The sequence below is a fragment of the Silene latifolia genome, chromosome 1 (assembly GCF_048544455.1).
Source record: "Silene latifolia isolate original U9 population chromosome 1, ASM4854445v1, whole genome shotgun sequence".
NCBI lineage: Eukaryota > Viridiplantae > Streptophyta > Magnoliopsida > Caryophyllales > Caryophyllaceae > Silene > Silene latifolia.
In genome coordinates, this window is record NC_133526.1 from 112,303,602 (window position 1) to 112,314,980 (window position 11,379).

At 37.5% G+C, this 11,379-nt stretch overlaps 1 non-coding gene across 1 annotated transcript; it reads right to left on the reverse strand.

The window, feature by feature from the left end:
• Positions 1-514: 514 nt before the first annotated feature.
• LOC141618430 (small nucleolar RNA R71) lies at positions 515-621 on the reverse strand. The gene has a single exon (XR_012531387.1). It is a non-coding gene; the product is annotated as a small nucleolar RNA R71 (small nucleolar RNA).
• Positions 622-11,379: the final 10,758 nt, after the last annotated feature.

Below are 11,379 nucleotides of genomic sequence, written 5' to 3' on the forward strand. Positions count from 1 at the left end.
CAATAGAAGACTTGCTAGAAATAATTTGAGAGGTATTTGTGAGGTTGTAGATATTCAACCAAATACTATTGAGTTCATCAACCCTTTTGCAAGAGAAGGTGAGGAGAACCCAACACAAAATCAACCACACAATCAACCCACAATGCCTAAGTTTTCATCACATTCCGTACCAACCGAGGAGAACCTACCCAATGGTACTCCCACACCACAACACTTAACCGGAAATTTCATTGCAAAATCCGCATTTATCCAATTAGTCGAAAGAAGCCAATTTGGGGGGATGCCTAGTAAAGACCCTCATTCCCACATGGAGACTTTTTGTGACTATTGTGATGCGATTTCACAAACCGGAGTGACTCAAGACCAAATTCGATGGGTCTTATTTCCTTTTTCTCTAATTGGTACCGCGAAACAATGGTTGAAGAGCCTTGATAAGGCTACTTTTGGAATTGACTCTTGGAAGAAGTTGGCTCTAACTTTCTACAAAAAATTCTACCCTCCAGAGAAGACTAGCATGCTAAGAGCTCAAATTACGGGTTTTAAGCAAAGGGACGAAGAATCTTTGTATGAAGCTTGGGAGCGATTCAAAGGAATTTGTCGCTCATGTCCTCATCATGGACTTAGCGAGTGGTTCTTGGTACAACAATTTTGGAATGGTCTTTATGAAGACTCAAGAAACATTCTCAACATGGGATCAAATGGTATGTTCACCGAAGTTGACGATAATCAAACTTGGAACAAGATTGAGGAAATGGCGGTCCATAATTCACAATATAGTAGACCTCTCAAGGCTACTAGAGGAGGAATGCATGAAGTGGACTCTATTACTCAATTGGGTGCTCAACTTAGTACTCATATTGATACCATCAACTTGAAGTTTGAGAAGGCTATGGCTAAGCTTGAAGAAGCCTCAAAATCACCAAAGCATCATGTTAATGCCATGGTGGCATCTTCATCAATCCCAAGTGGGATATGTGAGAATTGTGGAACTTTGGGACATGACCAAAGTGAATGTAGGGGAACAAATGAGCAAGTGAATGCTTTTCAAGCATAAAAAAGTGGTACCCCTTATTCCAACTATTACAATGAAAACACCAAATTCCATCCAAATATCTCATACAAAAGCCAAAATGTTCAAAACCGCTAACCATCATACACCCCACCTCCCATGAGAAACCAAAATCAAAGACCCTTTTACAACCAAAACCAAGGTTATCAAAATCAAACTCCATACAATCAACAAAATGACCAAGGTTTTGATGTTAAAAAAGCGGTCCTCCAAATGCAAAAGAATCAACAAGAATTTTTCACTCAAATGCAAAAAGATAGCCAAGCAAAAGACATCACCATCAACAACATCCTAGCCCACACAAAAATGTTGGAAACTCAAATGACCCAACTAGCATCTTCAAGCTCTCAAAGACAAAAGGGGCAATTACCACCTCAAAGTAATCCCCCAAGACATAAAACGGTTAGTGCCATTCACTTGAGGAGTGGTACGAGATATGAAGGACCAAAGAAGCAAGTTGAGGATGAAGTTGTGGAAGCTAGTGACAAGGAAAGAGTTGTGCAAAACTCTAAGGAAGAAGAACCCACCAATCAAGAAGCTTCAAAGAAAAGTGAAGAAAAGGCCAAAGAGAAGGAGCCCATTGTGATTATACTTCCATTCCCGAGTCGTCAAGCTAACCCTAAGTTTGATGACCAACTTGGAAAATTCATGGAAAATGTGAAGAATTTAGAAGTCTCGATTCCTTTCACGGAATTGATCAATCACATTCCGGCCTATGCGAAGTACATGAAGGACATCCTTACGAAGAAGAAATCAATCCAGAAGCTTGAGACTATTGCCTTCACTAAAGTGAGTAGTGCCATCCTTCAAGGGAGTTCACCTCCAAAACTCAAGGATCCGGGAAGTTTCTCCATTCCATGCACTATTGGTGACACTACAATCAACAAAGCTTTATGTGACCTCGGGGCAAGTGTTAGTGTCATGCCATATTCGGTTAGCAAGAGGCTAGGAATGGGAGAACTCAAATGTACCAACATCACGCTTCAAATGGCGGATTGATCAATAAATACACCTTTAGGGGTATGGGAAGATGTTCCCGTGAGAATTGGAAAATTCTTCATCCCGGTGGACTTCGTTATTGTTGACATGGAAGAAGACTCCAATATTCCTATTATCTTAGGAAGACCTTTCTTGCACACCGCGGGAGCGGTGATCGATGTGAAGCATGGAGAGCTCACCCTTGAAGTGGGAGATGAAACCATCACTTTCAATCTTGACAAGACCATGAAAGCTCCCCGATTGCATGAGCCATGTTTTATGGTTGATCACTATAGCCGGAAGGATGATAGGAAGAAGTTGGAATTTCAATGGAAAAAGAAAGTGGATGATGCTCCATCAAAAGAACAAGGAATTTGCAACAATGAGAGCTTGAAAAGCTCACCCACGACAAGTGAAGAAGATGGCCTCATTGACCAAGACAAGAAAGAAGGAGAGTTGTCTCCATCAACTCAATAAATTTTTAGTGATCAAGTAGACGAAGTTTGCGGTCTTTGGGATGATGAGTTCGAAGGGATATTCAATCCCTATATTGGTAATTCTATGAACCATGACCATCATGGAGAACAACAAGCGCAAAGATCTATTGAGGACCTTTATCATGATAATGAGCAAGCTTTCGACTACTTCTTCAAGGTGTTGAGTAACATTAACAACACCTTGAACATGCCCCCTTGACATCTCACATTGGATGAGAGTTTGGTGGAGTCCTCCCTAAACCACCATTTGTAAATATTCTAACTCCCTAACTTGCATTTCAATTATTACATTGCATTTTTTTTCATTTTTGGAATTATATTTTTGTACCTTGATCAAGATATTCATCATTTTGAGAGAAGTGAGGGAGGGACTTACGATTTTATTAATGTGTAGTGCTTTACCTTAGTGTGGGGATAGCAATTGCTTAGGCTATTCATGCCTTTGTAGTGCCCCTACAATGAAGAACACGAGAATTGAAGAATGAAAATGACACGGTTTACGAAGTACCCAAGGATGGACCTGAATCCGTGTGGTCAAGGAAGAATCCGAGCGGCCAAAAGGACAATCCGCTCGTCCTGAAGAAACCTGAGTGTCCAAAGTCACCAGACGCTCGTCTGGTAGAGCTGCAGAATACAAAAATCTGGTCTGACAAAGAATCCGAGTGTTTCAGCTGAGAATCCGTTCGTCTAATTCTGGACGGTCGTCCTTCAAGAAAGACGCTCGTGTTTTTGCTGCAAAAATTCTGGGGTTTTCTCTGTAAAGGAATCCGAGCGTCCAGCCAGAAAGACGCTCGTCCCTGCACAAAGAATCCGCTCGTCTTTTCAGAAAGACGCTCGTCCTGTGGCGTCTTTTCCTGAGCTAAACATTGAAGAATCCGAGCGTCCCGACACCTGATCTGCTCGTCCGCCACTGCATTTTCAAATATAACGGGTGTTTTAAACCCTCTTCTCCCTTCATTCTCATTTCTTCAACCTACAAACACTACCCAAAAACCCCAAAACCCTCATCCTCTCCATCAAAAAAATCAAATTTCCTCAACCAAATCAAATCCAAACTTCCTCACAACAAAAATTAATCACTCCTTTTGCAACAACAAGTGATTCAAACACCAAAATCTTCAACTTTTGAGTCGATTTTTAGGATACAAAGCAACATTCATTCATCCTAAATCGATTTGGGTATCACTAAAAATTGAAGATTTCAATCTTTCATTGGTGTAATCAAGCAAAGGAGAATGGCAAGAACTAAAGGAGGCAACAAGGCACCCCAAAAGAAGACACTTTCCAAAAGGCAACTAGCTCTTCAAGCAAAACAATTGTCAAAGGCATTGGTAGTCCATGGGGTAAGGTTGGAGGTTCAACAACAAGATCCCCCTATGGAAGCTACAACATCAACAACTCCGGTCATTGAACAATTATCCAATTATCCGTAGGTAATTTTCACTTCCGACTCTCATAGGGAGAAATTCATTCTCTTTGCTAAGAAAACCATCATAAATACGAAGTTTATTTGTGAAGATGCATTTTCAAAGTTGGGTGTTCTTGAGCAAACCAAAACCTTCTTTGAGTCTATGGGATTGGGTAAATTGTTTACAATGAAAGAATTGACATACCCTTCCCTCACCTTGGAATTTTTAAGTTCCTTGAAAGTCACAAGGGTGGAGACTCGAACCAACATCGAGTTTCGTCTTGAAAATGTTGATAGACGCATAACTTATGGCGAATTGGGTAAGATATTAGGCCTTAGTGATAACCCGAAATATACAAAGACTCCTATCAAGTATGACCCCGCTCCTCTTTGGATGGCAATTTCCGGAAATAAATTCATACGCTTTCATGATTGTCGTGCTCTCTTAGTCCACCACACGGGCATTAGAGTATGGCATAAGGTCATTGGAAATACTTTGATAGCTAGAAATGGCACAAATCATCATACCAAGCTCGATTGTATTCTCCTTGAGTCGGCCTTGAACATTGGGAAGGAATTTACCAAGCCATACAATGCTCTAAGACTTTTGGTTGAACGATGGCTTAATGTCGATTGTGGCAAAGAAGGCACCGCCTTTATTGTCAATGGAGGACTAGTTACCCATTTGGCTAAGCATTGTAACCGGGATTTCAACAAAAACAACACTTATGTGCCGGTTAAAGGAGGCCATCTTGTTGATATGGACACCATGATTCACAAGTTCAAGTGGGTCAAGCACGACACTCTTGACAACAAATATGGGTGGTTAATAAATGAAGCTAGATCCTTCAACTTGCCTTCCAAAATTTGCCGATTGAATGTTCACCGACCGAACTACCTTCTCCAACTCTCCGAAGATACCGAGTATATCATTCAACAACAAAGGGGCGAAATTGCACAAGCAAGCTTACAATGATAGAGTGGATGCACAAGCAAGCTTACCCCACCTTTACCCATTTGAATACCACGAGTTCAAACCCAGAGATGTCGAAATGGGAAATGATTATTTGACTCTACTCATGAGGGAAATGTAAAAGCAAGCTTACAATGATAGAGTGGATGCTTACAAGTCCTAATATCCGCCCCTCCTACATCTAGCTAGGCAAGGACTTCTTGATCCGTCTTGTCCTTTGCCTAGTTGGGCGGATATGGAAGTATTCTTTCCTAGCATTCCTAGTGGTGGTAGACCGGGTGGTGAGGAGATGGTTGTTGAAGAGGGTGGTGACCAAGAAGGAGAAGAAGAAGAGGTTTAAGAAGAAGAAGTCCAAGAAGAGGAAGAGGAAAGTGAGGAAGAACAAGCAAGTGAAAGTGAGAGTGGACACGATTCCACATCTATGGAGGTTGATGATGCCTCAAGAGAGAAAGATGATGATGATGATGATACGATGGGTGAGGATTAGCAAACTTTGGAGGCTCCTACATTCTTACACCTCCCTTATGGTTTGTCTACTTCTCTTATTTTTATTTTATCTTGATCATTTTATTGGAGTCCTAGCAACATTGGAGGACTAACACCTTGGCTTCATTAAGGTGTTCATTATTATTGTTCCCGACTTGTAAAATCCAAAATGACAATCTTTAGTTTCATGCATTGCATTCCATGTGCATAAACTCCCCCGAAATTCATGACATTAGAAATAATGCCTATTTTGGTTTGGGGAAGTCCATGCATATGCATTGGGAGCTAATTTAAATTATGCTCTCCGCCATAACAAAAACACATGCATCATGTAGTATAGCTTAGTATAGTTTGCATTTAGTTTAGGAATCATGCATATTCATTGCATAATTTCCTATCGTATTGGTCATTGAGGACAATGCCCATACTAGTGTGGGGATGGGAAATTCTAACTTGACTATTATAAAAAATCGAAAAAAATCAAAAATTTCGAAAAATTCAAAAAAATTGAAAAATTAAAAAATTGAAAATCCAAAAACAAGTTCATTTCCTTTGTAGTATAGTCTTGTATATATTGTCTTGTATATATTGTGTTTGTTCATCCTTGTTCACATTGATTGACTACGCCACATCCGAGACATGAGGATATTGAAGACCGCATGGTATGATCATTCCAATCTCCTTTTTCCTCTTTATGTTAATGACTATGTGGCTTTATTTTGATTGATGCGGTATAAACAATGTGAATTTAGGACTTGCATTTAGATTATTTGGCATACTAGTTGGTAGAAGCATATGCATTAGGATGTATAATGTTAGTTGCATCATGGCATATAGTTGCATTTAGGAAAAATTTTGTGAAACCGTCTATTTGGGAAGCTTGACAAGTGTATATAGGCCCTAGTAGATGCTTTTTCTTCCTAAGACTTTGCTTGTTAGAATACTTGTAAAACTCCCTAGGATGTGTCATGCTAGTACCCTTTGACCCATGGATTAAGACCTAGTCAAGAGTACCTTGTGGTGTGATAACTCCTTAGCTACCGTTTATTCCAAGGTGACCCTTGAAACCATGCAACCTGTTGGAATATGTGTCCTCCGACAATAATGCGATCACAATTGTCGATCATATTGATCACATGTTTAAATCTCATTTTAAGAATACGTAAGGGATGATTCATTTTATAGTCATCAACTGATCAACATTAATCGGTAACGATTGGCTTGCTAGAGTTTGACGTTAATGTCGTGGGACGGTGGTGGTCAGTTGATCCCTTAAGGTCACACCTAAAGGATGATGCCCTTATCTGTAAAGTTGATTAATTGTATGACGATACAAGTTGATCAATTTCTTAAAATTGAACAATTCATTTGTGAGAGAGAATATTGATATCTTATTGTAATGGGATTAAATAAGATTTATTTTAGTAATTGAAATGTCGTGTTACTAAATTTGTTTAATGTTTGAGAAACAATAGAGATAAGAATGAGTGGTTAATTATAATTACAAAATGTTGCGAATTATAATTATATGACCCATTTTATTTATGTGATCAAGTATCACTAGTCAATTTGTTGTATGTAATTTAATTAATTCATGAAATGATATTTATGTGATAAATATGCATCAAATTAATTAATAACATGTAACATACTACATGTGACATATTGTGTGACAATTGACAAATTGACAAAATAAAATGGTATTCCATTTTATAAGTGGACCGAAATGTAGAGGGTTAGTGGATGGTGGTGATTTATTTTAATAAGCTAAAATAACACCATCATGACACTACTTACCTAGCCTTACATGCCTAAGGTTTAGATAAGAACAAAAGTAAAAAGGGAAGGACCATATATTGGTCCTCACCTCCCCATAACCGTGCTCCCTCTCAACCATAGAGAACTTTTGTTCTCCACTCATTCAACTAATGCATGTTCATTAATTTACATGCATTTTTCTCTCTACTCTTTGATTTTTCTTCAAAAATTAGAGAAATCATGATCCAAATTGTTCAAATAAGATTACTAATATTATTAGTGTAATATATGAGTATTAGTAATCAATTTTAAGGTAAACTACTAAACTAATATCTAGCTAATATTATTTAGTGGGGATAAGGGATAATCTTGGGTGCAATCAAGAGGAGTGGCTTCTACACTTGAAGTCTTTGGAGGATCATCCCATTATTTATTATAGCTCAAGAACTAACAAGTAGGAGATCTTGTTGGTGCCCAAAATGGCCGAAAATATTCATGTGGTATGAATCGATTTTTCCTTACTCTTTTCTAGTTTTGCATGCATAAGATCTTTAAGTTTTTATGACTAAAACTTTATACCAAAATATGTGATATTCAAAATATGATTTCTAACAAGTGGTATCAGAGCATTATGTTGTTGCATGCAAGATCGGGTTAGTTTTTCCGAGTTAATTTAATTAACATATAAAACTTGTTATTTAGGATTTATGAAGATAAATCATAAAATAATTTTGCATGTTAAAAGTTTCTGGTCCTAAGTGATTTTTAGGACATTTTGGTTTATTTATGGATTTTTATTGTTCATTTTATATATTATTGGCATTAAAATGTGATTTTTGTGATAAAAATGTCAATTTTGGACGAAAATTAGCTAAACTTCGAATATTTCATTGATTTTCGGATATATTTTCACATATATTATCTACTGATGGCCTGTACAGGTTCATAATAATATGAGTTGTTATGCTCGAAATATGGATTTTTCAAGTTAAAATCGTATTTAAATGAGAAAATAGGTTAATATGAGATAAATTTAGAATCTGGTCATAGAAATTTAGTATGTTGTCACATGAAATTTTACAAGATGTGTGTAAAATAATTGGCTATAATGAAGTCTTTATGCATGATTTATGAATTTTTGATGAAAAATAACATAAATAGTGACTTTAATTAGTGAAAATTGCTAAAACATACTTCATGACTAAGGAAAAACGTCACATGTTGCATTTTATCATATATTGCAGATCTAAAAGTGAAAAATTAATAAAAATAATTTTTCTGATATTTTTATGGTTATAATTGATAAATCCGATAAACCGCAATATTGTTTTTCTCGATAAATTTCAAAAATTTTAATCTAAGTTTTTTGAACATTATGAGTGTCATGGTATTTTTCCAGAATGTTCATGAGTTTAAAATTTCAAATTTCAAATTATTTGAAATTTTTATGATTTCTTTGAAGTTTATGACATAATATTATATTTTTGAGTCCATTTATGAACAATTATAAGAAATTGATGCGATCCCGCTAAGTGTTCACAAATTAAGATGTGGTCGTTGGTCACGGTCGAATCAAAACACAATTTATAGCTTAACAAGCAACTCTACAATTAGTAAAGAGGCAAGTAAAGGTCGGATCCCAAGGGACGGGAGTTGAAATGAGATTTCTATTGTAACTAGTGGTGTCTAAGGGGTGTCAAAAATTGGGTTGATGTAGAAGGTTACTAAACTAGAATAACAATGAAAATAAACAAGCAAGATGAATTAAAGGGGTGTAAACAATTGATTAAAGGCACTAGGGTGTCATGGGATCATAGGGGACTCATGGGATATGATCATACAAACATGTTCTCAAATTATAAGCAAGCAATTATTGTTGTGATGGATTGAGTTGGGTTATATCTTACAATCCTAGGAAAGTTTGGGTCCCGGAGCCGAATCGATTAGATTGTACAACACCTACAAGTCGACTTAATCTTCCCTACTCAACAACATGCATGGTCTAATGAGACTCGAGTTGGGTTATGTCTTACAAGTCTCATTGAAAAGATAGGAGATGATAGTAAATGCAAGGATTCATAGGCTTAGCATTTCATCAAATATAACATGTGCATGAGTTGAGATCAAAACAAGCAAGCAAATAAAACATGAAAGCATATTAATTTAAGCATGAATCATTCCCCATGTTGGTTTCCCCTAATCACCCATTAACCCTAGCTAAGAGACTACTCACTCATTATCATGTTGATCATGCTAGCAAGGTTGTCAATCATACCAACAATATGAAACATGATGAATAAATGAAAGTAATTAACAATAATTAAAAAGGGATTAAGAGATTATACCTACTAATGATTCCAATAATAAAGCAAGAATAATAGAAGTACTTGAATGCTAGATTGAGAGGTTGTCAATCTCCCAATAATAACCCAAATAATCTTCAATTACCCAAAATAAAGGATGAACAAAAGAGAGATTAAAGAACTAAAACTTGGATTAAAACTTGATTAATACTTGATTACAATATTGAAGAGAGATTTGATTGATATTAACTACACTAATTATTGATAAGAAGAACATGCTCCTCTAATTAGCCTAATGGGGTATTTATAGTGAAAATTAGTGAGGATGCATTAGGGTTAACTAAGGGCTAAACTAGTAATTACACTTTTTAATTTGAGCAAGGAGGACCCGGTATTTTCTGAGAGAAGGGCTTCTCTTTTCGTAGCTTGAAGAAGACAATCCGTCTTTGTGAAGAAATCCGGGCGGAATAAGGTCGGGACGGACGGATTTGGGCGGTGGAATCCGAGCGGATTCGAGGAATCCGGACGGATTGTTGAGGGGAATCCGAGCGGATTCGAGGCACGGGGACGCTAGGATTGTGCAAGGGCTGGACGGGCGGATTGTTGACAATCCGCTCGGATTGTCAGTCAGCATAGTAACTTCTTCTTTTCTTCCCTTTTCTTCATAAATTCCTTGGGGATTTCCTTGGGGACTCAAGGATCTTTCCTCAACATTGCTCTTCTACTATGATATGTACAAAGGCCTTCTAATCTTGTCTCTCCTTGATGCTTGGTCATTGAATTCGATCAATTTAGTCTCGTTTTGCCATGAAAATGCAAGATTCTTACTCCTTTCCTACCAAGGGATCAAAATCTCAAAGAATATGCAAAACAAAGAACTAAAGATAAGAAATGACCCAAATAAGCACTAAAAAGAATGGAAACAAGGCTAATTCGGGGGCTAAATATGCGCCAATTATGGTCACATCAAATATCCCCAAACCGAACCTTTGCTCGTCCCGAGTAAAGAGGTGACAAAGACTAGGACCAATACTAACCTATCCTAATAATATAGCCGATATGAGACAATTAGCGGGTCTCACTCCGCCCCTTCAACTCACAACAAGACAACCATGAGGTAGGATGCCTTCTTGCAAGGCAAGGTGGGTCTTGCCAAAATGGCGACACATCCAAACATTAAGCACACAAAAACACATAATGGATGCATCTACAAAAAGAATAGCCACTCCCTCATCAAGTGGCGGAAATTATCTACAAGGGAAGCAATTCAAGGGTACACAATCCTTCATAGATGCAATTTGTTCAAACTACTAAGCCTAGAAGGATACCAATAAATCACCTCCAAGTTGTGTCAAGCTAGGGTACCTTTGTCCTCAATCGTTAAATGCTTTTGTCAAGAGTAGACTCCCTATGGTGTTAGAAACACTGGAGGATCGCGGAATTCCCCCTCTTGCCTAGACAAGAAGAAGGGTCGTCCCCTCTCTACCATGCACAAAAATGAATATGATGGATAAAGGGATCAATAGATAATTGAGTTTAACTTTTGGGAGTTTGCTTTTGTTTTTGTTTTTCCCCCCAATTTCTTGTGGCATTTGACATTTGAGAACACTTTCTTTGCCATTTCTTTTTGAACATTTTCAAAGTCACCCCAATTAGTAACGAGGGTGCCTTGTATTTGAAGCTTAGGAGTTCTATTTTTGCTCCTCTTTTCATTTGATGCATTTTTGCAAACTTTCTTTTCACTTTTCATTTCATTGAACTCAAATTGATTTCTTTTTGTGCCCATTCCCTTTTGTTGACAAAAATGGTAGAACATGGATGAATGATGGATGGATGCATGGTTTCAAGGGTCACCTTGGAATAAACGGTAGCCAAGGAGTTATCACACCACAAGGTACTCTTGACTA